The sequence below is a fragment of the Bos indicus x Bos taurus genome, chromosome 6, assembly GCF_003369695.1.
Source record: "Bos indicus x Bos taurus breed Angus x Brahman F1 hybrid chromosome 6, Bos_hybrid_MaternalHap_v2.0, whole genome shotgun sequence".
NCBI classification, from domain to species: domain Eukaryota; kingdom Metazoa; phylum Chordata; class Mammalia; order Artiodactyla; family Bovidae; genus Bos; species Bos indicus x Bos taurus.
Window position 1 is genome coordinate 2929591 of NC_040081.1, and position 27336 is coordinate 2956926.

The following is a 27336-nucleotide window of genomic DNA, read 5'->3' on the forward strand; positions in this document are numbered from 1 at the left end:
CCCTGAAGCCACTGCCCAAAGACTCTGGTAGATTCTTAGTTCTTAAAGTCTTTTCCACTTAGAGAAGATTTTCAACATATCTTTTAGGGTAGGATTAGTATTAATAAACTCCTTTAGTTGTTGCTTGCATGAGAAATTCATCTCACCTTCAACTTTAGATGATAATCTTGTTGTGTAAAACATCCTACTTTGCAGGTTTTTCCTTTTCAGCACTTTGAATATAACATGCCGCTCCTTTCTGGCCTGCAAAATTTCTATAGAAAAATCAGATGATGGTCTTATGGGGATTCCCTCCTATATGGCTCTTTGTTTTTCTCCTGCTGCTTTTAGAATTCTTTCTTTAACTCTTGCCACTTTAATTATGATACATTTTGGTATAAGTCCATTTGGATTTATCTTATTTGGGACCCTTTGTGCTTCCTGTTCCTAGATGTCTGTTTCCTTCTTCTTGTTTGAAAACTTTTCAACTGTAATATCAGTAAGTACATGTTCAATCTCCTCTGTCTCTCTCTTCTCCTCCCAGGACTCCTATAATAGTTCTGGCAAGTTTGATGTTGTGTCAGAGATATCTTAAACTGTTCTCCTTTTTTTCTCCTGTTGCTCTGATTAGATGATTTACATTATACTATCTTCCAGATCACTTATGAGTTCTTCTGTATCACTTTGAATGTTGTTTTTCATGTTTGTTATTTTATTCTTCAGTTCTACCTGATTATTTTTATATTTTCTAGTTCTTTGTTAAAATTTTCACTGTGTTCATTTATTCTTTTCCCTAACTCAGTTAGGATTTTTATTACTAATGCATTGAGTTCTTGATTTGGTAAATTATTTCTGCTTCACTTGTTGTTTTTGAACAACTAGTTTTTGAACAAACTCTTTTGTATTCTAATTTTTCTTCTGTCTTCTAATTTTGCTTAAGTTTCTCTGCTTGTATGAAATTAGGTGAAACAGTTACCTATTATTGTGGTCTTGAATAAATGTTCATATGTTCTTATGAGGGAGCATCCCTATACGGATTGCATGTGCCAGTTGTTTTGGTGGAAGAGCTGGATCTGACATGAACACAAGCCACATCTTTTTCCAGGGTGCACTGGCGGTTATCACCTTGGTAGGAGGCAGGGCTGGAGATGGAGCAACTAGAGCCAGAGGCAGTGTGAGCCAAGGCTTCCCTTCTGCCCAGTGGCCAGCATCACCCTACTGGGGCTGGGACTGGATCCCAAGATGCTGACGCTGAAGCCCTAAAGTTTAGGGCTGAATGGGCTCCATTCCTTTTAAGTGTGTGCTCTCTCCCCTCCCAGGAGAACATACCTGCCCTAGAGGGCAGAAGTGATGTGGCAAGAAAGGCTGGTGGGGGCACTTGGTTTCAGTCTGGTGGCAGGCTACCAATGGGACTTCTGATATGCTGTTTGTGTGAGTGCTGGGAATGTCTGATCCCTGCTAAGATGCCACTTTGGGTCTGAGCTGCTTTTGTGTCTCACAGCTGAGATCTCAATCAACTGAGGTCACCCTGGCTCCTGTGTGGAGCTTCATTGTGAAGCAACAGCCACACGCAGGCAAACTTCAGCAGCAGAGTCCAGGCTTCCCACAACCCTCTCATTAGTCCCACTGACCCTCTAGCCAGCCCAGGGGGCTTGTCCTCCTTGTGTCAGACCCCAGCCTGGGGCATCCAGTGTGTGCTAAAACTGCTCACTTCCTGGGGAGGATGCTCACTCACACAAGCTCCCTTCTCTAATTAGTGCCCCCCCACCTTCCCGGGGCACAGGTCCTGACCTGATTGCTTCTCTTCCCTTTTTATCTGATTTTATGTGTATGTTTTTTTATGTCCTTGGTTGTATAGGAACCTTCTGCTGGTCTTCAGTTATTTTTCAGTGAGAATTATTCCACACATAGATATATTTTTTATGTGTTCTTGGGGAGGTGCCCTCCACATTCTCCTACTCATCCATCTTGATCTCCCCATTTTAACTGTGATTACAGAATGGTGCTAGTGACTGGCTAGTTTAAGGTCGGAGAGCAATGTCTGTTTTAGTTCTGTTTACTGAAATTAATGAGTGAAAGATAACTCATCTTTATCTACCAAACCTTCTAAAATAAGAATTCAAAATTGAAGGAAGAATTATTCTAGAGGAGCATTCACATTAATGACTTTATAACAATATCTATATCTATATCTTCATATATATATCTATCTTTATATATATATCTTTATATCTATCTATCTATCTATCTATCTATATAAATATATATATATCTTCAAATAGCTCTCATCTTACCTACTGATGGTACATATGAGTGAGCAATATTCAGGTAAGCTGCATAAATATAAAAATTCTGTTTAAAAGAATATTCATTAATAAAATTCTTCAAAACTTTCCTAGTTTCAAGATTTATTATTTGTCCCCTGTCCTTCTTTTAGTAATTACCAGACATTAGCTTGCTGCTGCTGCTAAGTCGCTTCAGTCGTGTCTGACTCTGCGCGACCCCATAGACGGCAGTCCACCAGGCTCCCCTGTCCCTGGGATTCTCCAGGCAAGAACACTGGAGTGGGTTGCCATTTCCTTCTCCAATGCATGCAAGTGAAAAGTGACAGTGAAGTCGCTCTGTTGTGTCCAACTCTTAGCGACCCCATGGACTGCAGCCAACCAGGCTCCTCCATCCATGGGATTTTCCAGGCAAGAGTACTGGAGTGGGGTGCCATTGCCTTCTCCGGACATTAGCTTATTTTGCCTCAAAACTTGATTCAATAAGCAAAAGGGCTTTATTTTGATTTACTTTTAAAATAAAAAATTTCCTTTACATTTTGCCAGTCTTCTAGTCAGCCCTTTAGTCATAAATAAAACCAATTAAGAGAAAAAAAACTTCGGGCTAATCTCTTGAAAACTTTTAAGCTTTTGAAAAAGGCTGGATATTTCATTAGTGTGGTTACTTCAAGGCTAACAATCATAGCTGACTGTTGGAATCTAATTCATTTAAGAGTAATCATATTCTGAGCATAATGGTTTCTAAACAATTCTTTAGGATGAGATAAAAACTCAATTTGAGGGCAAAAACTATTCTGCTTCCATTTTAATTTTAATTAAAGAATATGGAAACCAAAGTAATAGGTTTTTATCAACTCAAACAAATAGCTGAACCAGACTGTTATTAAAATTTAAAAATTCAGACTAACAATGTAAATGAAAATGTGATTGAGCTCTGAATTGATTTTTAGTTATGCATAATTAATAAGCTTTTAAGACTCTGAAAAAATGCACGGCAGGCTGCTCACTAAGAAATAAAACAGAATTTATCCTATGTGACATTTAAAAATGAGCCCCAGATAGGATATAATATATTTTATTTGTAACTATTTTAATGATAAAAATGTATTAATATTATCTGAGCATACAGGAAAAATGATAGCAGATTTCTTTATGGGAAAGAAAAAATAATCTGTTTGGCTGCAACTTCTTGTTAGCAACAGTAGAGCAAAATTTTCTAGAAATCCAAAGAAAGCAAGTATGAGCCAAGGATTTTAAATCTGGCCAAGTTCTTTTTGATGTTTCAAGACTACAGAAAGACAATGCAGGCTGCAAACATATAAATACAATTTAAGGATTGCTTCATACATGTGCGCTTTATGAGGGATCTGCTAAAGGACAAACTTCATTAGTCCCCAAAATGACTGGGGACACTGGTCCCAGAGAACTGAATACATTTAATAACAATTCTAAGATTAAAACAATGTTAGGGATACGGGTGGAAAATAATATGCAAATGTTTTGAATTATGACACAGCAAGATAACACAACTAAGAGGATAAAAAAGCAAGAAGAATGGGAGAGTAGAATGCCTTCATTGATGGCTTTGCACCTCCCAACTTCTCTGCATAGTTGGGAGAAGCACAAGAAAGGAAAGTAAATATTATGAACATTAAAGACAGTTATTTGTATATAAATGTTACCCCTAGAACAAAAACATAAGCCTTCTTACAATTGACTAGCGTGAATCATTGTTACCAGTTATCCAATCCAACTAATTTAGGTGTTGCTGTGAAAGGAATTTGGATCTCTGATTTAAGTCCCAACTCAGGTGATTTTAAGGTATAAAAAGGGAGATTCTGTCAGAGGAGTTTGATCTAACCAGGAGAGTTTTCTGAAAACAGAATCAGGTCGTCCCTGCACTCAGAGGCTCCCCACAGCACACTGCTGACGGTCTGGTGAGGATTTCCTCTTCCTGACTGCCTGTGCTGTGCAATGGACTTTTTTAGCCAACACCAATGATTGAACGAGCCAACTTCTTATAATAAATATTTCTCTCTACCTATCTATATACTTATCTATCTTTTAATCCATCTCTGTCTAGGTATAAGCATACATGTATGCATAGGTATATGCATGTATGTGTAGGCAGATACACACATACATGCATCTCTTTCCCTGGAAAATAGAATTAGCAAAGAGAACCCATCAGCATATTTTTATACTAAGTAGGGTTTATTCCAGGAGGATACAAGTAATTTAATATTGATTTACATTAATATAATTCATCCTATCTAGACACCTAAGAAGAAAGTCATATGACCTTTTCCACAATTGCTGAAAAACCCTTCAACAAAGTTCAATTCCTGTTTCTAATAGTAACACTTATTTATAGAAACTAATGGATAACTCCTTACTCTGATAAGGCTTCAGTCTCAAAGCTAAACCACCACACTCTCAAAGCTAAACCAATGTCAGAAAAAAGACACTTCTAAAGGTACGTCTAGTCAAGGCTATGGTTTTTTCCAGTGGTCACATATGGATGTGAGAGTTGGACTGTGAAGAAAGCTGAGCGCTGAAGAATTGATGCTTTTGAACTGTGGTGTTGGAGAAGACTCTTGAGAGTCCTTTGGACTGCAAGGAGATCCAACCAGTCCATTCTGAAGGAGATCAGCCCTGGGATTTATTTGGAAGGAATGATGCTAAAGCTGAAACTCCAGTACTTTGGCCACCTCATGCGAAGAGTTGACTCATTGGAAAAGACTCTGATGCTGGGAGGGATTGGGGGCAGGAGGAGAAGGGGATGACAGAGGATGAGATGGCTGGATGGCATCACTGACTCGATGGATGTGAGTCTGAGTGAACTCCAGGAGTTGGTGATGGACAGGGAGGCCTGGAGTGCTGCGATTCATGGGGTCGCAAAGAGTTGGACACGGCTGAGCGACTGAACTGAACTGAATGTCAGGAGTAAGGAAGGAATATTTAATTTCTTCATTACTCTTTGCTGTTATGTTGGAGTATTGGTTAATACAAAGTGACAAGAGACAACAGTTATCGTGTTTGGAAATTGAAACATGAAAGTGCATACTTTTGTAAATAACATGATAGTGCACCTGAAAAACTCAACAGGATCAATGTTAAAGCTTATATAGATAATAAGAGAATGCAGTAAAGGAGCAAGATAAAAAATTGACATAAAAATTGTAATAGCTTTCATATGTGTTAATAATAGCCAGTTAAAAAATATCATGGAAGAGTAGATTGCATTTGCAATAATTATAGAAGTACAAAATACTTGAGAATAAACAAACAGTGGCAAAAACCTGCCCAAGGAGTACTTAGCAACACACATGAAAAATAGTAGATTTTAAAAATGTAAAGATCTTTATGTAGATTAGTTTGTCACCAACAAGTTATTTTTTTTTTTTTTTTCACTTATAATATAGACAAGTTTACTTTAAAGTTCATGTGGGAAATCCAACATCCAATACCTAAGGCCAGCTGTTAAAATACATTAAAAGCATCTCTAATTAAAACAGTGTTGAATAGATATAAACAGACAAAATAATAGAGTGAAATAGAAAAGCATGTCCAGATACTCATGTACATTTAGTTTATGGTAAAGGAAGTATCTCAAATCCCTCAGGAAAACAGATTTGAAAATAAATGTTGTTAATACACCAGTAGCCATCAGGAGAAAAGTAAAGATTAGATTCTGTAACTCACACCATACACTGCAATAAACTCTATAATAACTTTGATATTGGGGGGGCATTCAAACTATGACTCAGTGTATAGAAGTAATAAAAGAAAAAGTTGGGGCTTCCCTGGCGGCACAGCAGTAAAGAATCCACCTGCCAATGATGGAGACACAGGTTTGATCCCTGCTTCAGGAAGATCCCATGTGCCATGGAGCAGCTAAGCCTGTGCACCATAACTGCTGAGCCTGTGCTCTAGAGCCCGGGAACCACAATTCCTGAGCTCGGGTGCCACAACTACCGAAGCTTGTGTGCCCTAGAGCCTGAACTCCACAACAGGAAAATTCACCACAATGAGGAGCCCTTTCATCACAACTAGAGAAAAGCCTGCACAGCAACAAAGACTCAGCACGGCCAAAAGGAAATAAATACGTAAATTTTTTTAAAAAAGAAAAAGTTTATAGATTCAACTGTATAAAATAAGAAAAACACTTGATTGTTGACAACAACAAAACAAAGCAAAATCATAGCCAAAGTAAAATGGAAAGTATATTTGCAATTTTATAACTTATATCACAGATAGATGGCTAATGTTTATATATTGAAAATAGTTACTAATATTCTCAATATACAAGAATATGAAGAAGAAAAAGAACAAAAACCAAAGTAACAAATGGACAAAACCCATAAACAGAACATGGGAAAAGACAAACAAGTGTTCCTTAAAAATACAAAAAGAACCTCAGCTTTGCTCAGAGTAAGAAATATACAAATGAAAGCTACACAGATACCATTTTTTTCACATATAATACTGACAAACAAAAATGACTTATCAACTCACTGTGAAATCAGGATTATGAAGAAATAGGCACTCTCACATTTTACTTCTCTGCATCTACCTTGAAGACTTGGCTCCACAAATACAAAATGAAATATGCACAAAATTACTTATTGCAGCATCAGTTAAAATAACAAATGATTAAAAACACAAATATCCATCCATCAAAAGGAGGTTGATTAAATGAATTGTGGCACAATCTCATAATGGAATTCTGTGGAGCTTAAAAAAAAGGAAAGGAGACAAAAATCTCTATGATCTTACAGTTAGTGATGTTCATGACACATTGTTAAGTGAAAAATAATTCAAGGAGCAGAGGGTATAGTTCAGTTCAGTTCAGTCACTCAGTCTTGTCCATAGCTAGTGTGACTGATTTTGGTAAGAGAGAAGGGGAAATAAGAATATCTATTTATTCACCATATAATTATTAATTATTCATTTTTCAAAATGAAACACAGGGATGATAAACCAGAATCTAGTGCAGTACTTAATGAAGAAAATGCTACCTATAAGAGGATGAAAGGAAGGAGTGGAGGCCGGGTGCAGAATGAGAGCCTGGATTCTTATTAGTTCTGCTCTAACAAGACATATCATTCCCCTAAATCATTATGATGTACAAAATTGCATAATAAAATCCACAGGAAAACACAAGGTTAGAGGCACAAAACTCAAAAAATCATCAGTGACATATTAAAAAAGTAGGAATCCAATAAAGGTGATAAACATGTAAAATGTTTAAGAAATATATAAATATTATAGTAAACGTGGCACTCTATCATGAAACAGACCTAAAGTTGCCATGTGAAAGTGGCTGTCAGCAGGGTTGCAGCATGTGAGTTACTGTGAGGTGGGGGAGGGGGTGGAGAAAAAAAGTTGTGACAGCAAATGTGGATGATGGGGCTTGCAACACAACAGCCTCACTCGTAAGCTGAGGCTGCAAGTGGATGCTTCAGGTCTGTGTATGTTTGCTTATATGGATTCTTTCTTCTCCAGGGGCAACTGGATGAGGTTTCCTGCTGATGCACTGTGTGTGTGTATGTACATGCTCACGCACTCAGTCTTGTCTTACTCTTTGTGACTCCATGAACTGTAGCCCACCAGGCTCCCCTGTCCATGGAATTTTCCAGGTAAGAATACTGGAGCATACTGCCATTTCCCTCTCCAGGGCATCTTCCCAACTGAGGAACTGAACCTGCATCTCTTAAGTCTCCTGCATTGGCCAGCAGGTTCTTTACCAGCTGAGCCATCTGGGAAGCTCCATATTGTGTCTAAGCAAAGTCAATTTTACATCATGCTCATTTATATGAATGGTGTTGGAACACATCAGTGTTTTCCCAAACATGATGCTATTTTCACTCTTGAATAGTGCACATGCAAAGATGAATTTGTATCCAGAAAGGATGAAAGACCCTCCTAAAATGAAATACAAGCACACCAGTGTATGTGCATAGCACATTGACAGCACAACCATTTGAAGAAAAGGATTATTTCTGTTAATGTTTGAAAAAAAATATCCCTGACTGCACATCCTTAGTGAGATGTATTCTCAGGACTAAAGTACTGAGAAAAATATGTTAAATATTACTTATGCAGTACTTATGGATTTATTGTTAATACCAATGTTGGCAATGTAATTTTGAGACTCTGTATATATTATAGAATACAGTAAAATAAATGTACTGATATTTTAGGTACTAGAATTTTTCACTGTAAGAAAAAAGATATATGAATTTAAAAGAATACAACAAAGAAAACCCTCTCTGATTTTGGATTAGAAATATTAATGAGATCTTATGCTTATTAAAGCATATTTTATAATCTTTCTCTTTACAAAAACAGGTCTCAAAAGATACCTTGGAAGTAGTTAGCACACCCATTGCCTGGATCTTGGTTTCTAAGGAATTACTTTTGCACCAACCTGATATAATTGCTTATACAAAAGAATTAGGACTTAAAAAATTGGTTAATTCCAGGCCTGATACAGAAAAGTGCACAGTGAGGCTGAGGTAGCCTGTGCCAGAAAGAGCCCAAATGTAAATGAGGTAATACAAAAAATGGCTCAAGGCCCATCTTGAAGCGATCTCCACTAGACAAATTTGATAATTTGCACACCAAAAAGAGAATAATGACAGTAATTATTATGCATTGAATAACAAAGAAAAATTCATTATTCTTAATGCACAAAAGCATAAAAGCTAAGATTTATAAGTGAGTTCATTAAAACTGTCTATCAAAAGACACCATAAAAGGAGTGAAATGACAAGCTTCAAAGTACATGATATTTGCTTAATGTACAACTGACAAATGATTGTTGTCTCAAATACATAAAAACTTTTACATATTAATGAGATAAAGAAAAACAACTTGATACTAAACTTATTAAGAGTTGTGAGTAATAAACAGTTCAAAAGAACAAATGGTCCATGAATATGTGAGCTTTTTTTAATACATCATTACTAAGTAGTGAGATGGATATATTAAAGCCAACTAACTCTCTCATACTGACCAGCCTGCCAAGATGAAAGATCCCGATGGTACAAGTGTTTTCCAAGATGTGGAGAAATGATGCTCCTCACCTGCTCATGGTTGTTTAAACTTCTGCAGTTCCTTTAGAAAACTTACATTACCTGCTGAAGTTGGTGATACATTCTCTAGGGTTCAGCAAGAGTCCTGATGCACATAGCTCATGGCTGTGTTTCTCATTGAAACAACACATTGGAAAGAGGCAATAGTCTATGGACACTACAATAGATCAAAAATTTTTGTGATAGTCCTATAATGAATAATGGGCAATCAGGAAAGTGAACTAAATAGATCTACAGATGCAGGATATTTGAACACCCTTAATGCACCCCACTCCAGTACTCTTGCCTGGAAAATCCCATGGATGGAGAAGCCTGGTAGGCTGCAGTCCATGGGGTCGCGAAGAGTCGGACACGACTGAGTGACTTCCCTTTCACTTTTCACTTTCATGCATTGGAGAAGGAAATGGCAACCCACTCCAGTGTTCTTGCCTGGAGAATCCCAGGGACAGAGCCTGGCGGGCTGCCGTCTGTGGGGTTGCACAGAGTCGGACATGACTGAAGCGACTTAGCAGCAGCAGCAGCAATGCACTATTGAGTGAAAGAGGTGAGAAAAATACACAGATGATTCCACTTCAGTAAAATGGAAGAACAGAACATTAAGCAATCAGTTATTTAAGGTTGCATACATAGGTAATAAAAAAAAATATGGGCTTAAAACTTAACATTCAAAAACTAAGATCATGGCATCCAGTCCACACTTCATGGCAACTACATGGGGAAAAAAATGGAAACAGTGACAGACTTTATTTTCTTGGGCTCCAAAATCACTACAGCTGGTTACTGCAGTAATAAAATTCAAAGATGCTTACTCCTTGGAAGAAAAGCCATGACAAACCTAGATAGTATATTAAAAACTAGAGACATCGCTTTGCTGAAAAAGGTCCATATAGTCAAAGCTATAGTTTTCAAGTAGTCATGTATGCATGTGAGAGCTGGACCATAAAGAAGTCAAAGTGGTGAAGAACTGATGCTTTCAAATTGTAGTGCTGGAGAGTACTCTTCAGAGTCCCTCAGACTGCAAGGAAATCAAATAAGTCAATTATAAAGAAATCAACTCTGAATACTCATTGGAAGGACTGGTGCTGAAGCTGAAGACTTTGGCCACCTGATGCAAAGAACAGACACATTGGAAAAGACCCTGATGCTGGGAAAGATTGAAGCCAGGAGGAGAAGGGGACAACAGAGGATGAGATGGTTGAATAGCTTCACCAACACAATTGACACGAGTTTGAGCAAATTCCAGGAGATAGTGAAGGACAGGGAAGCCTGATGTGCTTCAGTCCATGGGGTCACAAAGAGTTGAACATGACTTAATGACTGGAAAACAACAACAACAAAAAGATAGGTAGTACCAGATGATAAAACTACATTGAAAAAAATTTTAAAAAAATTATAAACACAAAGTCAAAAGGATTGTTATTTCTGGAGATAAACAAGAAAATGGAATTGAACAGGACTGTGTAGAAGACTTCAGAAGACAGGATGCTTTATGTATACATATATTTATATAAATGCTTATCAGTTCACTTCACTGTCTCAGTTGTGTCTGGCTTTTTGTGATCACATGGATTGCAGCAAGCCAGGCTTCCCTGTCCATCACCAACTCCTGGAGCTTGCTCAAACTCATGTCCATCGAGTTACTGATAACATCCAACTATCTTATCCTCTGTCAAACCCTTCTCTTCCTGCCTTCAGTCTTTCCCAGCATCAGGGTCTTTTCTAAGGAGTCAGTACTTTGTATCAGGTGCCCAAAGTATTGGAGCTTCAGCTTCAGTATCAGTCCTTCCAATGAATATTAAGGATTGATTTCCTTTAGGATTGACTAATTTTATTTCCTTGCAGTCCAAGAGACTCTCAAGAGTCTTCTCCAACACCATAGTTCAAAAGCACCAATTCTTCAGTGCTCAGCTTTCTTTATAGTCCAACTCTCACATCCATACATGACTACTGAAAAAATCATAGCTTTGACTATGCAGACCTTTGTCAGCAAAGTAATGTCTCAGCTTTTTCATGCTATCTAAGTTTGTCATAGCTATTCTTCCAAGGAGCAAGTGTCTTTTAATTTCATGGCTACAGTCACCATCTTCAGTTATTTTGGAATGCAAAAATATAAAGTCTGTTGCTGTTTCCATTTTTTCCCCATCTATCTGCCATGAAATCATGGGACTGGATGCCATGATCTTAGTTTTTTGAATGTTGAGTTAAGCCAGCTTTTTCACTCTCCTCTTTCACTTTCATCAAGAGTCTCTTTAATTCTTCTTTGGTTTCTGCCATAAGTGTGGTGTCATCTGCATATCTGAGGTTATTGATACTTTTCCTGGCAATTTGACTCCAGTTTGTGCTTCATCCAGCCCAACATCTCTCATGATGTACTCTGCACATAAGTTAAATAAGCAGGGTAACCATATACAGCCTTGACATAATCCTTTCCCAGTGTTCCATGTTCAGTTCTTACAGTTGCCTCTCGTCCTGCATACAGATTTCTGAGGATGCAGGTAAGGTGGTCTGATGTTCCCATTTCTTTAAGAACTTTCCACAGTTTTTTGTGATCCACACAGTTAAAGGTTTTTAGCATAATCAATGAAGCAAAAGTAGATGTTTTTCTGGAATTCTCTTGCTTTTTCTATGATGCAATGGATGTTGGCAATTTGATCTCTGGTTCCTTTGCCTTTTCTAAATCTAGCTTGAACATCTGAAATTTCTCAGTTCATATACTAGCCTAGCTTGGAGAATTCTCAGCATTACTTGTGTGAGATGAGTACAATTGTGCAGTAGTTTGAATATTCTTTGTCATTGGCTTTCTTTTGATTGGAATGAAAACTGACCTTTTCCAGTCCTGTGGCCACTGCTGAGTTTTCCAAATTTGCTGGCATATTCTGGGTATTCTTTGGAAGGAATGATGATAAAGCTGAAACTCGAGTACTTTGGCCACCTCATGCAAAGAGTTGACTCATTGGAAAAGATTCTGATGCTGGGAGGGATTGGGGACAGGAGGAAAAGGGGACGACAGAGGATGAAATGGCTGGATGGCATCACTGACTCGATGGACATGAGTCTGAGTGAACTCCGGGAGTTGGTGATGGACAGGGAGGCCTGGCGTGCTGCGATTCATGGGATCGCAAAGAGTTGGACACGACTGAGTGATTGAACTGAACTGAACTGAGTGCAGCACTTTCACAGCATCATTTTTAAGGATTTGAAATAGCTCAACTGGAATTCCATCACCTCCACTAGCTTTGTTCGTAGTGATGCTTCCTAAGGCCCACCTGACCTCACACTCCAGGATGTCTGACTCCAGGTGAGTGATCACACCATTGTGGCTATCTGGGTCACTAAGATCTTTTTTGTATAGTTCTTCTGTTTATTTTTGTCACCTCTTTTTAACATCTTCTGCTTCTATTATGTCCATACTGTTTCCATCCTTTACTGTGCCCGTATTTGCATGAAATGTTCCCTTGGCATCTCTAATTTTCTTGAAGGGATCTTCTGTTGTTTACCTCTATTTCTTTGCATTGTTCACTTAGGAAGGCTTTCTTATCTCTCCTTGCTATTCTTTGGAACTCTGTATTCCGATAGATATATCTTCCCTTTTATCCTTTGCCTTTTGCTTTTCTTGTTTTCTCAGCTACTTGTAAGGCCTCCTCAGACAACCATTTTTCTTTTTGCGTTTCTTTTTCTTCATGATGGTTTTGATCACCACCTCCTGTACAATGTCATGAACCTCCATCCATAGTTCTTCAGGCACTCTGTCTATCAGATCTAATCCCTTGAATCTATTTGTCACTTCCACTGTATAATCATAAGGGATTTATTTTAGATCATACCTGAATGGTCTAGTGGCTTTCCCTACTTTCTTCAGTTTATGTCTGAATATTGCAATAAGGTGTTCATGATCTGAGCCACAGTCAGCTCCAAGTCTTGTTTTTGGTGACTTTATAGAGCTTCTGCATCTTCGACTGCAAAGAATACAATCAACATGATTTCAGTATTGACCATCTGGTGATGTCCATGTGTAGAGCTGTCACTTGCGTTGTTGGAAGAGGGTGTTTGCTATGACCAGTGCATTCTCTTGGCAAAACTCTATTAGCCTTTTCCCTGCTTCAGTTTGTACTCCAAGGCCAAACTTGCTTGTTACTCCAGGTATCTCCTGACTTTCTACTTTTGCATTACAGTACCCTAGCATGAAAAGGACATCTTTTTTATTGTTAGTTTTAGAAGGACTTGTAGGTCATCATAGAACCATTCAACTTTGGCTTCTTTGGCATTGGTGATTGGAGCATAGACTTGGATCACTGTGATATTGAATGATTGACTTGGAAATGAGCAGAGATCATTCTGTCACTTTTGAAATTACACCGAAGCACTGCATTTTTTGACTCTTTTGTTGACTGTGTGGGCTACTCCATTTCTTCTAAGGGATTCTTGCCCACAATAGTAGATATAACAGTCATCTGAATTAAATTCACCTATGCCTGTCCATTTTAGCTCACTGATTCCTAAAATGTCAATGTTGACTCTTGTCATCTCCTATTTGACCAGTTCCAATTTAGCTTGATTCATGGACCTAACATTACAGGTTCCTATACAGTACTGTTCTTTACAGCATCAGACTTTACTTCCATCATAAGTCACATCCACAACTGGGCATTGTTTTGCATATATGAATATATGGATATAGTTCTTAGGCTGGATAGTAATTATATGTCTGCTTCTTGTATATCATGTGAAAGCAAAAGTTCTAATTTCTGTTTTACTGGAGAAAAATCCACTCCTATTGCCTGTAATTAATAGAGCACACAAACACAAATTTGTGGTTGCTATGAAAAATCATATTGACTTCTTTATAAATAAGCACACATCAGGGTCAGTGACCAAGAAGTGGAAGGTTCTCAGGGCAGTTTCTGAGGATCTCTGAAGAGTTGGGCAAGTCCACCATTTTTAGCACCAGGAAAGAGGGCATGATAATTGGGGTATCATAGAAGCAAAATGTCACATTTAGTCCTCGTACCATTGCCTTTCTTCTGTCCTCAACCCAAGATGAGTCAGAAGAATCAGAGCAAGTGGAGGAGGAATGGTAGTGGAAGCTGGAGGGGGTGTTGGGGAGATGAGGAGCTGCAGAAAGGACCCATCCCTTTCCCTTCTCTCTGCTGAGAGGGACATGCCAGAGAAAAGGAATATTCAACTAAAATAATTTGCAGCTGATTTTATTTTTAATGCTAAAAGGAGGATGTTCTTAGAGGCAAAGTGACCTCATATCATTGCAGTTTACAAGAGTGAATTCCTGATCAATTGGCCAAAAAGGAATATCTGACTGCATTAGTTTAGAGACTGCCATAACAAAATACCACAGACTGGGTGCCTTAAACAGATGTTTATTTTTTTCCACAGTTCTGGAAGCTGAATATGCAATACTTTGGGCCACCTGATGTGAAGAGCTGACTCATTTGAAAAGACCCTGATGCTGGGAAAGATTGAAGGTGGCAGGAGAAGGGGATGACAGAGGATGAGATGGCTGGATGGCATCACTGACTCAATGGATGAGAGTTTGAGTAAACTCCAGGAGTTGGTGATGGACAGGGAGGCCTGGTGTACTGCAGTCCATGGGTTCACAAAGAATCAAACAGGACTGAGTGACTGAACTGAACTGAACTGAACTGGAGTTTGGAGGTCCATCATCAAGATGTGGACAGGTTTGGTGTCTCCAGAGACCTGTTTCCCTGACTTGCAGACAGCCCTCTTCTGTGAGTACTCATTTGGCCTTTTTCTTTGTGTGCACATACCCCTGGTACCTCTTTCTTTTCTTACAAGAACACCGATCCTACTGGATTAGGGCCCCAGACTTATGAGCTCATTTAATCTTAATTCCCTCTTTAATGCCCTATGTTCAAATAGTCACACTGAAGATTAGGGTTTTGGCATATTAATTTTTTGAGACACACAGCTCAATCCATCACAATAAGAATTTAAGACTTTTGTGGCAGAGCAAAAAAGCCCATTTAAAAAGCCATCCACTGTGTATTCTTAGGGAATTATTTCTAAAAGGAATAACCATATCTTACTCAATTTTGTGTCCCTAACACATAACCAAGTGTCTGACACCTGGTAGGCATTCAGTAAACTTGGTTGTAACAGAACAAATGAATCATCATTAAATTTAGAACTGTGGATACTAATTTATATATAAAGCATATATGTGCTTTATCATGCTTTCAAGAAGAAGAAAATAGTAAATATATATAAAGATTTAACTGCAGCCATTTGTGAAATGCTAGTGTTGTTACTAGGGCTTCCCCAGTGGCTCAGGGGCAAAGAATCCACCTGCAGTGGAGTAGCCACAGGAGAAACAGGTTTGATGCCTGGGTCAGGAAGATCCCCTGGAGGAAAGCATGGCAATTTACTCCAGTATTCTTGCCTGGAGAATTCCATGGACAGAGGAGCTTGGTGGGCTACTGTCCATGGGGTCACAAAAAGTCGGACACAACTGAACCGACTTAGCACTCATGCACACACAGTGTTGTTACAAGATAAATTAAAAAGAAAATAACTCAGAATCAAAAGCAGAGCTGGAATGGCAATCTAATTACCTTAAATTTGCTTTTCAGAAAAGCTCTAGGAGGCATGCAATAGTCCATGCACTATTGTTACACAGAAATACAATAGATAGATCATAAATAAATAGGAATTGGGATTTCCCAAGAGAGTAATTATACTCTAGCTTTCTTTGAATAATTTCTTGAATTTACTACAAGTAAAATACATTCCTCTGTGGAATCAAAATCCATACCAAAGGGATAATGTATTCATTCTTGATTTTTAAAATAAGAATTTGAGTTTCAGAGAAAAATGATATTTTATCAGATTCACAGATAGAAAGAGAAACCTTGTGGTTACCAGTAGGGAGAGGGGAGGAGCAACACAGGGAAAAGGAATTAACAGGTACAAATTACTATGTATAAAATAAATAAGGTACAAGGATATATTGTACAACAGAAGGAATATCACTGGTATTTTATCAAACATTAAGTGGAGCAGAATCTGTAAAACATTGAATCACTATGTTGTATATCAGAAACTAATATAATACAGCAAATCAACCATACTTCAAAACAGAATTTCCATCTATTAGCATGGTCAGATTCTTTTCTGTATAAGTTGTTTAATTTATTTTGTTTTTTTGTTTTCAGATTATATCATATCATGAGTTCTGGGCTAAAACAGAGGGACTCAGATTCTGACACATGGTTTTCACTAAGTGACAGTCTTAGGCTTGTGCGTATAAAATGAATATAAAAGAGGAAATTATAAGGAATATTATTAGAAATGTGGAAAATAGACATTAGAAATAGAAACCTTATTTTAAAGGCCTCCATGGGTGCAGGTACAACGCAGCTTCAGCTGATTCCACAGGCTCCTGAGAGTGCATTGCTGTGACGAGCTGACACCTCACAGTGAGGGAGGCGGCTAGGCCTTCATAGCAACCTCTTGCTCGTCCCTGGGGGTGGCCCACCGAAAGAAGATTATATTCTTGAATTTTGTAGTTCTCCGCTGCTGAGGCAGACTCTGAAGATGTTGACACATCATATGCTGGAGCGAGTCTGCTTGCAGTGGGATCTGAGCCGTGTTCCCCGTTCGTGTTCACAACACTCTGCCCCTTGAGCTGATTGTCTTGACTTCCTCCAAGAAATTTGGGGAGGAGTGAGACTGGGGTTCCAGAGGACCTCTCTTTTTTAAAGGAAGCACAGAAGGGGAAGGTTAGCAGTATAGAGTCCAGCCCCTGCTATCAAGTTGGTCTGGGGGCTCCATCTGATACTCAGCCTCTTCTTCAGCTTTGCACTGTGGATTCCTCCAACCTCAGACAGGCCACAGTTGCTTGTTTTGGTGGTTTGCTTGGTGTGTGACGTTCTGTGCCATTCTCGGTAACCATAAACTTCCCACATTGTACTTGCTGGCCTTTTTCACTTATCATTACTATTGGGCAAGGAAGTAGCAACATGTTTTCCCACAAGGATCACCCGGTGCCACACATATTTCTCCCCACTCCTTCTGTGTGGCAGAAACTCTACCACTTCATGGTGGTTACTGTTGAGTATTCCTGCCAGGATTATAGCTTCTTTCCTGCTGGTCTCTGGGCACAAAGAGCCTGAGTGTCCAAGTATCAACCATAGCTTACAGCTCAATAGGGTTCCTATTGCTTTTCCGTGGCAACACTTTGCACCCTTTGGGGACTAAAACTCCCAACCACACAGTACAAGTTGCAGAGCCTAGAGTTGCAGGGATGTGAGGCACAAATTCCCCCAGCAGGTCATGAAGAAGACAATTAATGGAGTCCCTCCTGTATTTCCTCCTTGGTTCTCAGATGTATTCTACCTACATAGTGCTTTCTTCTTTTTTTTTTTTTTTTCTTCTTCCAATTTTATTTTATTTTTAAACTTTACATAATTGTATTAGTTTTGCCAAATATCAAAATGAATCCGCCACAGGTATACATGCGCTCCCCATCCCGAACCCTCCTCCCTCCTCCCTCCCCATACCATCCCTCTGGGCCGTCCCAGTGCACCAGCCCCAAGCATCCAGCATCATGCATCGAACCTGGACTGGCAACTCGTTTCCTACATGATATTTTATATGTTTCATTGCCATTCTCCCAAATCTTCCCACCCTCTCCCTCTCCCACAGAGTCCATAAGACTGTTCTATACATCAGTGTCTCTTTAGCTGTCTCGTACACCAGGTTATTGTTACCATCTTTCTAAATTCCATATATATGCGTTAGTATACTGTATTTATGTTTTTCCTTCTGGCTTACTTCACTCTGTACAATAGGCTCCAGTTTCATCCACCTCATTAGAACTGATTCAAATGTATTCTTTTTAATGGCTGAGTAATACTCCATTGTGTATATGTACCACAGCTTTCCTATCCATTCATCCGCTGATACTCAAAATGGATTAAAGATCTAAACATAAGACCAGAAACTATAAAACTCCTAGAGGAGAACATAGGCAAAACACTCTCCGACATACATCACAGCAGGATCCTCTATGACCCACCTCCCAGAATATTGGAAATAAAAGCAAAAATAAACAAATGGGACCTAATTAACCTTAAAAGCTTCTGCACATCAAAGGAAACTATTAGCAAGGTGAAAAGACAGCCTTCAGAATGGGAGAAAATAATAGCAAATGAAGCAACCGACAAACAACTAATCTCAAAAATATACAAGCAACTCCTACAGCTCAACTCCAGAAAAATAAACGACCCAATCAAAAAATGGGCCAAAGAACTAAATAGACATTTCTCCATAGTGCTTTCTTAAGTTTTTTCTTCAATGTGTGTATGTCATCCCAGAGGTTGAAGCCTGACTTTCACATAATACTGCTTCTTAGCTGGTTAACTCTACTTTCCAATGCCTTTTATCAGCTTCTATTGGTGTAAGTGTGATAAACCATTGGCTCACATGTTCATGAACCCACTCCCATACCTCCTTTGCTATAAATAAGGTCTTTTAGAACCTCTCCTTCAGAACCCCTGGAAAAGTGTTGTATGCATGACCTAGAGCTCTGTGTACATCCTGTCCTCCATGTCTACAAAGTGAATGGCCAGGTTTACCACATGAAGTTCTGTGAATTCTGAGGATATTGTTTTTTCACTCCCCATTGTCCTTCCATATCATTCCTGAGTCATCCTGCTGCTGTTCTCAGCTTTCATCCTCAATATGACCCATCGATAAATCAGGGTCATAATGGATCCCCTATTATAGGTGTGGCAATGGGCATGAGTTGGGCAAGTTCCTTGGGTCCTTCTCTCTGAGTCTTGCTTGAGTTTGGACACACCACTTCCACCTTATAAGAGATTACTTCTGAACTCATCCATCCTTATGACTTAGGTATAAAAAAACCAGATATGTTTCAGATCTATGAAGTCCAAGGTCCAGGATCATGCCAAGAGCTATTTTCCAAAAAGGTGTAATTCTCCATTGCATCTGGCAGAGCCTTAGTCCAGAACCCATGTGGGTGTGTGATTCTCCCACAGGATAGTGTCATGTGGCATGTTTTGTTTTGATGGATACTTCTACTATCACAAGGCCTTCTGGATCATGTGTCAGGATTGCCTTAAGTGAAGCCTAGATCCTCTGCAGGTTTTTTTCCCTTCCTTGGGACATGCTCAAAGGTGGCAGTTTTTCATGTCACCCTCCTAAACCCAAAAAGTTCTCCTGGGCCTTCTGTTTCTATCTTTGTGGTAGAACATGCAAAATTAAATCATTTAACCTTTAATGTAGAGAGGATGTCCTTGCAGTCCTAGAACACTGTACTGGTAACAGTTACACTAATGTTTGGCAGCTCTTTGAAACTTCATGGGGCTGATTTCTCTCTCACTCTCTGGAATGCATTTGTTTTATCAAGACTTCTAGTCTGCCAGCCCCTTCTTGCTCATTGCCACAGATCTCAGAAAGTTATCCATGTAGCAAATCCAAGTGATGCTCTGTGAGTACAGATCTCTCAGATCTGTATTCTGATAGAGGAAAAATAAGTTAACAGAACTGTAAAGAAAAACTTAAAATAACTAATTTTGCCCTTTCTGTGTGAATGCAAGCTGTTTTTGCTCTGCTTTAACTGATCTGAGTAGAAAATAGCACATTTGCCAAATTGGTGAAACAGTACCCTGGATTCATCTGTTCTAACTAGATTAATCCGTCTACAACAACATCACCCCCAAGGTGGAAGATGTACCTGGGCTGCTAATCTGTAGGGTGTGTGGTGATCTGCAGTCTTCATTCAGGACCCAATTGAAAACATGATAAAACATGATGGGCTCACCACTTTTGCATCCTTTAGCTCCTTAGGGTCTTCACACACTTTCCAAGGGGACAGAGTTAGGGGCTGCTTTGTGGTTTGCACTTAGCCTTCCTCACTAAGATGTTCCTTAATCTCATACATCAAATGCCTGGTGTCAGGTTGCACCATCATGTATTCAAGGATATAGGAAATCGCCACAAAGTGGGTACACAGAACATAAAGTGGGTGCTTCACCTTTCCTCGTGGAGATGTGCAAGGGACAATAATGGCAGTAGCAGGTACCAAAACAGAAACAGTGAGCCATGTGTAAGCCTATGAGCAAGGCAACAGAAAGTGTGTTTCAAGAGGAGCATAGTATAAACCAAAGTGCAAGCTGACTGAGGCTTGGAGCCATAGTTAGACACATCACAAATAGGATGGCAGCTCTTAGGGAGATCTGACTCCCTGAGCTGACTCAGACAAAGGCATAGCAACACAAACAGCAAGCTCAGTGGCTGCTGCTGGTGGCCAGAGAAAAGGGATTGTACTTAGCTTTTCAGAAAAACTCAGATGTATGTGAGATAATCATTGGTTGGTAGAGTAAACAATTCTAGGCTGGGAAAATTGACTGAAAGCCTCTGACTATGTCACTGTCATCTTTCACAGATAGTGTATCACTCCAGTTCTATGGGTCTGTTTCCCCTTTTGCAAAATGAGAGGAGTGAAGTAGGTGAATGGAAGGTCCTATGCAGTGCCAGCATGCTGCTGCTGCTGCTGCTAAGTCACCTGTCATGTCCGACTCTGTGCAACCCCATAGACGGCAGCCCACCAGGCTCCCCCATCCCTAGGATTCTCTAGGCAAGAACACTGGAGTGGGTTGCCATTTCCTTCTCCAATGCATGAAAGTGAAAAGTCAAAGTGAAGTCGCTCAGTCGTGTCCAACTCTTAGCAACCCCATGGGCTGCAGCCCACAGGCTTCTCCGTCCATGGGACTTTCCAGGCAAGAGTACTGGAGTGTGGTGCCATTGCCTTCTCCAGTGCCAGCATACTCTGATCCTAATCTCTAAAGATAAAGGTGACAGTATTATGCACATGGCAAATACTCAGTTTAGGTATTCAGAACCTTAGCTTGGTACTGGTGTCTGGCTATTTGAAAGAGAAAAAACAGGAAGACCAATTTCTAGGATGGAGATCACTTGGTTTCCATGAACAGAGCATTCAAAGAGATTCTAGCAAGAGGGGTGCTGGTTCTCAGGATACAGGGGGCTTCATGTAATTCACCCCAGGAACTGAAACCCAGTGTCATTGGAAATACAAATGTTAGTGGAAGTTTCTGTCTTTCTCTGCTTGTTTTACTCTCTGGTCATAATGTGCTTCTCTCTGTCCATCTGTTCTATTTCAAAATCTATTGGCTAGCATTTTGTTGTTGTTGCAAGATTCCACTTCTGATTTCCTATAAATTTGACCTCCTTGGGATGTGGCTTGCCCCGGTGCTAATTTTGGCTCCAAGTCCAAATAAACTCATGTCCCAAATCACCAGACTCATTCAAGCTCTATGTCTCATAGTTCACATTTTTGATATGGGAAAAAATCTGGCCAATTGAACAAGTAATATTTGTGGATTTCCATTGTTTTATGTGTTCACTCTTGGTCTAATCATCTGTGCCCAGCAGTACAGAAGCACGTGAACTTGACACAGTCACCACACATTTAAAAGAAGATGTGGGAGAAGTAAACCTCAAAAGGAAATATGTTTGGGTGAGAATGAAGTTCTGAGCATAAATGTCTCAGACTGAGGTTATAGAAATCCAAATGCCACAAATAAAACTAGAAATCAGGGAGGAACTCATTTGGATAAAGCAATGGAACATGTTGGATTATGCTCCACTGGGTAAATCATAGTTGGTCAAAACAACCATGATAACCCCATGTGTCAGAATTCTGACCGACAAGGTAAACTGGGAAATCTGTTTGAAGGTATCTATCAATGGCTATTTTTTTCCTCTATTTTTAAAAATTAGGGTATAGTTGCTTTGCAATGTTGTATTAATTTCTGCTGTACAATGAAGTGAATCAGCTACATGTATACATATATTCCCTCTCTCTTGAACCTTCTTCCCACCCCCTACTCCAATCTCACCTCTCTAGATTGTCACAGAGCACCGAGCTGAGTTCTCTGTGCTAGACAGCAGGTTCCAACTATCTATCTACTTTACACATAGCAGTGTATCTATGTCAACCCTAACCTCCCAATTCTTTCCACCTACTTTCCCCCTCCATGTCCACCAATGCATTCTCTATAGCTGCATTTGTATTCCTGCTCTGCAAATAGGTTCATCAGTATTGTTTTTCTAGGTTCTGTATATATGCATTAATATATGATATTTGCTTTTCTCTTTATGACTTATTTCACTCTGTAGGACATATTCTAGGTCAATCTTGATGCTAAACAGTGATGCATGGGTGGGAATCCTACATTTTTTGCCCTGAAGTTGGCCATATGCATGTAACATCTAAAACTGTGGCAACTATCTTGGGAAGATGAGAAGAACTGATCCCCCAAACAAGCTGATGCCAAGAAGGTGGCTGAATAGAAAGCTGAGCAGAGACATGCTCTCATTCAAGTGCTCAGGGGATATCTGCCTCTGTGCTTCCTGTGATAGAGATACTAAACCTCTTATTTATAAAAATTCCAAGGGACCTTTCTTTAACTTGCAGCATAAAGCAACCCACAAATGGTTTACCAAACTTCATAGAATTGAAATATTAAAAGAATATTAAGTAAAATATAATTTTTCTTCTTTATCTTATAGGGCCTCAAGGCCATGAAAGGGAATTCAGTCCTTGTCCTGTAATATTATGGAAAATATCTGGTTATCTTGATTCAAGATAAACTAAAGCTCACAAAAATAATCCTTTTAGCATCTGACAGGCCACAGTCCATGGAATCACAATGAGTTGGGAACAACTGAGTGACTGAGCACATTTGTACACATGTGGGAGGTTCTGGAAGTACAGTCTATAAAATAGTTTTCTTGCTTGTATTTCAAATGGGGTGACAAATTTTCAGTCAATAGGAACCAGAGTATAGTTACAACCATGGGTCTAGGACTTTACATTAACATTATTATCATAAGAGTGTAAATATGCTTGGGATTCTAGTCCTAGGGTACCTGAATGTCATGTCATTAGAATGCAGGTCAGTCAATTAAACTAGGCTGAAAATGGGAGCTGAGAACCCGTTATAATTCAGATACAAAGTTATACTGTAGGGTTACTATCAGGGTTTTCTTGGAATTGAGGGGCTTCTGGAACATAGGATTAAATTCCAGTGATTAAATCAGGAAATTCTCAGGCTACGCAAGGTAAGTTAGTCACTGTTAAACTTGATTTTAAACCTCCCAAATCTAGATTTTAAACTGCTTAGTGTTAACTAAATACTATATTTTTATCGGAGCCTCAGATGGTCAAAGTTTCAGGTAAAAGTTAGTTGATATTGATTTACTCCAGGAGTAGAATTTTTATCAAAAGTTGAAGTGGGTCACAGTGTTACTGCTTCTCTGGATCAGCAAGTTGCACAAGCCTGTACAATGTAGGTTAGGCAAAAAATTGGGGTAGGTCAGAGAATTCAAGGAAAAATTGAGCAGACACGTCTGTTAGGTAGAAACTGACAATTGATATAATGTCTTTTTTCTCTTTGTTTTAATAATAGAGAAATTCCTTTTAAACTGCACCAGTAGGAGTGTCCAGTATATTTTCCAGCTATCATGCTACCCTTGGGTCTTTAGATAAATTCTGTTATGGTGAAATACGGTGTGCACTAAATTTTACAACATACACAGTGACAATTTTCTTAGAGATACAGGAGCATAGGATGCAACGAATCATTCTGTGTATGACTTAAGAGCAGAATCTTTCTTCCACTCTTCACTGCTTGCTTACAGCTAGACTATTACAATAGAAAGAAATAAAATGCTAACTTGTTGGAGGCACTGAATTTTTGTTTCTCTTTGTTGTAACAGTTTGGTCTATACACTAGCTAAAACACTGTGGTAATTAATACAGAAGCAAGGAAAGTTTTAGGAAACCCCAGAGTTGGAACCAGAAACTTGAAAGACTGTGTGCACATTGCAGGCAACATGGCACTGGAGTTCCTGTAGCACAACTTTGCTTCTCTCCTCTCATTGTATCGAAAAGTTTTGGTGAAGAATTCTAACTGGCCCCTTATGTGTCACATGCCCTTTTCCTATACCAAGTACTGTGACCAGGAAAAGTGAGATTCTAGGATTGGTTCAGTTTAGCTGCTGGGATTCCACTCTCATGATTGAGACCCATATGTGAAAACATGATGCTCACATTGCATCTTGATGGTGAAGGAGTTTCAGAATGGCCAGTTCCTTATTATAACATAAGATTCATCCACCAATGACTTTGTTCAATCCAAACCACTAGATTTCCAAAAATTCAAACATGGTCATTTTTCAGAGTGCCTGAAATAAGTATAAACTGTTACAGTATCCCTCTACAATTATCATCTTGGCATTACAAAGGAAATACCATCAATATATTTTCAGGAAGAAATGTTAAAATATGCCCTTGATCACTCAGAGATCACTAAAGTTGTATTTCCCAATTAACTATTTTTATTATATGTTAAATTAATTAATATGTTAATTTAGCACAATTAATACGTTAAATATATTAAAATTAAAAATAATTTTATGGTCTATTTATTATTTGCATATTCTTAACTATTAGATATGACAAACTATCACTGTTTAGAAAAGCTTGATGAAAACTTTTAATATAAAGGATTACTATGAACTTTGGAGAAGGAAATGGCAACCACTCCAGTATTCTTGCCTGAAGAATCCCATGGACAGAGGAGCCTGGTGGGCTAGTCCATGGAGTTGCAAAGAATCAGAACGACTGAAGTGACTTAGCACACACGCACCCAGCAGATCTACTAGGGTAAACCACTGTCTTGTTATCCTGTGTTCCTGATGGGAGGATCAACCTTGAACTGAACTAACAGTTGAACCAAGAATCTTGGGTCCTAAATTGTGATGTAATTAAAACATACACTTACCATCTTCAAAGAAAGATAAAGTTTATATTTAAAAATTTACTGTGCAACCTTGAAACTTGGTAAAATTATGCCACTCCTGCCTGGAATGGACCCTGAATCTATAAACCAAAGAAGTTGGCTGTGCTGTTATATACATGATTGACAGGTGTCCTAAATATTTTGAGCCTCTTATCTGTATTCTGCCATGAAATAGTACCTTAAAAAGATTTTGGATAAAGTCTGCATCTTGCGTGTGCTAGTTTGGAAGAATTGAATCTGACACAAACAGGGAAAAATTTTACTCAGAATGTCATGAGGAGAATATTAGGGCATATGGATGCAAAAAGCTCTCAGCAGAAATCATGCTGTGATACAATATAAAGGGTAACAATGGAGAAGCAAGTCTTAGCAACCATCTGGTACTTAGAAGATTAATGGAAGGATATTATTTATATCTGTGAAAAGGTTTTCAAATTATGAGTCACAGATACTGGAACGAAGGCAACTTTCCAACCCAAGAAAATTGGAAAGGCTTGACAGAAAAAAAAAAAAAAAACACAACAAAGCACTTATCTGCTAGGAAAAAGGATGGCAATTTGGGGCTATGAGAGTCATTGTGAAGAGACATGTCTATTTGATATTGATGATATTCATGAGGCCTTTTTGATACACAATCTCTATAGGTCATCTTTGTTTGAAAGTTACAGACAACCTGAACAACCTTGATGAAACAGAAAAAAAACTTGGTTTTTGCTTATGTATCTGAAGACTAAATAGGCTATTCCAGGTTCTGTATATTTTGACGTACATTTGAGTATTCAGTGTGCAAATTTCTACAAAACATTCTGAAATATTGTTGGAATTATCTGAATCTAAAAAAAATTGATAAAAATTAGCACCTTTTAAAATATCAAGCCATCCAGTTCATATATATAATATATTATATAATGATTATTATATATTATTAATATATAATATAGAAATAATATGTAAATATAGTATATAAAATATATATGATAATTATATTTATATACTATATTACATATAATATTATATTATATATGAATACATATGTAGTTGGAGAAGACTCTTGAGAGTCCCTTGGACTGCAAGGAGATCCAACCAGTCCATTCTGAAGGAGATCAGCCCTGGGACTTCTTTGGAAGGAATGATGCTAAAGCTGAAACTCTGGTAGTTTGGCCACCTCATGCGAAGAGTTGACTCATTGGAAAAGACTCTGATGCTGGGAGGGATTGGGGGCAGGAGGAGAAGGGGACGACAGAGGATGAGATGGCTGGATGGCATCACTGACTCGATGGACGTGAGTCTGAGCGAACTCCAGGAGTTGGTGATGGACAGGGGGCCCTGGTGTGCTGCGATTCATGGGGTCGCAAAGAGTCGGACACGACTGAGCAACTAAACTGAACTGAAGTTATATATGATATATAAAATATATATATAAAGGTATAAAAGCATATTTTGTTTGTATATATTATATACATATATATTTTTTATGTCATATATATTTTAAATATATATACATTTAATATTATATACATTGTATAAATAAATATATTATTTAAAATATATAAACATAAAATATGTATATTATATATAAACATTCATATATTTATATGAATATTAAATATATACATTTAAATATACTAATATATTTATATATTTTAAAAATAGATTGTTTATATATTATATTTAATTATTTAAAATATATTTATATTTATAATATAATATTTTATCTGTATAAATATATATTATCTATATATGTATGTAAATAATTATACATGCAATTAACTATATAGATAAATATATAATATATCAGTTCATTGCAGTTCTTTTTATTATAATTATATATTGATTACATATATAATATATTTATTTATATATAATATATAAATATATAATATATATTTTATTATATATAATGTATTTTATTATACATATATATATTTTGATTATAATTATATATACTTAATTATATATACTATATTTATTTATATATAATATGTAAATATATAATATATATCTTATTATATATAATAAAATACATTATATATATAATTATATCACTTATATTATTATATATGTCCTTATATAATGATATATATTATTATCTAA